Source organism: Pterocles gutturalis, unplaced genomic scaffold (genome assembly GCF_000699245.1).
Source record: "Pterocles gutturalis isolate BGI_N339 unplaced genomic scaffold, ASM69924v1 scaffold12270, whole genome shotgun sequence".
NCBI lineage: Eukaryota > Metazoa > Chordata > Aves > Pterocliformes > Pteroclidae > Pterocles > Pterocles gutturalis.
The window spans coordinates 40,884-43,821 of record NW_010140921.1 but is presented as its reverse complement, the minus strand read 5'-3'; positions in this window follow the sequence as shown (position 1 = coordinate 43,821).

Genomic DNA, 2,938 nt, shown 5'->3' with positions numbered 1-2,938 from the left:
TAGGGCTCCGTCCTCCCGCCGGAGCCTGTAAAACTCGCAGTGACTTGAGGCTGGTGATGGAGTTATCTTCATTTTTACGTCAGCCCCGGCTCGGCACTGTTTATCGATTCCACACGGGTATTTTTGGACGGCTTCGTACCAACCGTCTGCCCGCCTCAGCCCCGGGTAAGGTGTGCTTCAGCATCACGGTATTGAAAATCCTAATCTCTTTTCTCAGTATTGCTTTCCAGCTCGAGTTTTGTGGCCTATTAAATGCTAGTTTGTACAGATGGACTTAGTGCCTTCCTGTCACAGGCTGTGCCTAGAGAGCTCTAACATAGGGCTTCCTAAATCAACACATGCTCCGGGGAGGAGGAGGAAGCAGTATTACTCTTGTTGACCTCAGAGAAGACTTTTGGCTCAAAAGGGCCATCTCTGATTTAATCTAGCATGTTAACTAATTAATCCTCCCTGTGTCCCTAAGTAGTATGCAAGTACATTTTAGCATGCCAAAGCATTTGTTTAATTGCCCAAAAACTGTCATGAGACTGAAAGTCTGGTTGCTAAAGATATTTACATGTGTTCATTTTATTGGTACACATTGCTAAGGCACACAACTTGCTGTAGTTGAATAACATACTGTAAACAAACAAAAAACCCCAAACAAGCCAAAAGCAATACTAAAGTGAAAAGTTACCCAGATTAAACTGACTAATTATCTGTTCTTAAAACATGCTGCTCCATGGGGAATCCTTGTTGCATGAGAGCAGGGCAGTAAGGGGTTCTTGCAGGGATCCAAGGCCCAGGTGCTGTTTCCCGTTTTTGTCTGTCAAAGGTACTGAACTTTGCCACCGAAACAGAGACTGATGAGTAGCAAATGATGGCAACAAAGAATCTTGGGTCATCTCAAAGTAAAGTCAAATGCACAGTACATATCTGAGAAGACAGGATGGAGGCCGTGTCTGCAATAGTACAAGCCGTTGAAAAAGACCAAGGAAAAAAGAGCCTCATTCAATTGCTGCTCAATAAGGGGAGATGCAGGAAGGAAATTTTACCTCAGCCCTTGGAAACTGAGACTGCTAGAATACAGTAGACATCACCAAAATGACAATAAAATTGGAAGAAAAAAAAAAATAAAGAAAAAGAAAAGCCAAAGCCTGTCAAGGACAGGAGAAAGGCCCTCACAATGGAGGAACTACAGCACCTGAGCAACTTATTTTATTAAAAAGAAGGGTGGGAGGTGAATCTAAGAGCCTCTATAGAAATAAATTCCTAGGCACTGAGTTATTCCTCTGTCTGCCAAAGAAAGGTACAACATGAACTAGTGCTGAGATGCTAAAGCCAAAACATTCTGATTTAAGTGAGGGATCACATTTTTGAACAGTGGAGGGCTGATGACCTGATGAAGGAGCTATCAGAAAACCTGCTGGATTCTCCATCTGTTTATATCAAGACTTGATGTCCTCCCAAAAGATGCAACTTAGCCAAAGCAAGTCATTGGGCTCCCTGCAGGAGTAATTGCCTGAAAGCGATTGGCCTGCGATTCAGACAGATGAACTCAGTGGACTTAATGGTACCTTTGATCCTTAATTCCCCAAGTCAGGCACGGAGATGTACAACCTTGCTCCCAGGTGCCTCAGCCTCCCCTCTAGACAAGTACAACATTCCCAGCAGGTGGAATTTTTGACCGCATACCAAAAGCAGAACAAATGATTAACCAACTTGTATTTTGAGTCCCCCAGTTTTCCAACTTGTTTCATTAATTAACTCTTCCTAAAAATAACCTTTTTTTTTTTTTTTTTTTTTTTTTTTGTGGTGCACATTGCAGTAAAGTGAAGCAATTTAAAGCATTAAATAATTCTCTTCACGGAGTCTGTCGTGACTCCTAAGTCAAGACTTATCTTACCCTTCTCTAATTTTTTAGAATCATATGAAAATGATGAAAATTCATTCTTTATGGAACTTCAGAGTCTCAGATGGGATCGTATCAGAAATTATTCCAGGCCAAAATATTTTAAAGGATATATTTATAGGCTGACTTGACACTACTTTCTTCTTGAGCACAAGACAGTCTGTTTTCTCAGCTTTGAAATCACACACATATAAGAAGATTTAATCCATTTTCCCTTGAAGGCTACAGAAGTTTTTCTAGAAAATTCAAAGAGAACAGGATAACCTGTCAATGGCTGAAGTAATGGATCTCCTGTGAAGCCCTGCAACATTCAAGCAAATAGGATGGCAAGAATTTACACAAACATTAGTACAATCCTAGGCTCTTTGTGGAAAAAAAAAAAAAAAAAAAAGGATAACAGTAGTCTCTAACAGAATATACTCAGTCCTTCAGGCTTCCTAGCCCCCAGATAATCAAAAGTTTGCCTTCAGAGCACCTGAGCTATTAGATCATTATAATGTGTATGTATAACAACCATGTTGGGAGCCAGACACCACGCAGCCACTTGCTCACCCTCCCCCCTCCTGGGGATGGGGGAGAAAATTAAAAAGGGAAAGGGAGAAGAGACTCGTGGGTTGAGATAGGAACAATTTAATAACTAAACTACAATAAAATTGAAAATAATAATGATAACAATAAGAGCAATATATACAAATTAAGTATTAGGACATTTTAAAAACAAGAATGTAAAAAAGAATCAAATACGTCTTCATTCATGTATGGGAGTGGGATCCCTATGTCACACAGAAAACCATTAGCAGGTGGGTGGCATTTGTGTCTTTCACATTGATTAAAAAAAAAAAAAAAAAATGAGGGGAAAAAAAATCACTCCCAGATTGGCCCTCTCTATAAAATATAAAGCCATGGCTGGGCCCAAACTTGTCATTCTTGTGAGACAGCAGATCTAGGGATGCAAAAGGATCCAGAGTCCAGGCATTTTTAAGCTACTTCCTATGGATATGAGAACCTGGCCAGAGTCTCCCCTTGGTCCAGGGTGTGTCTGCTTGA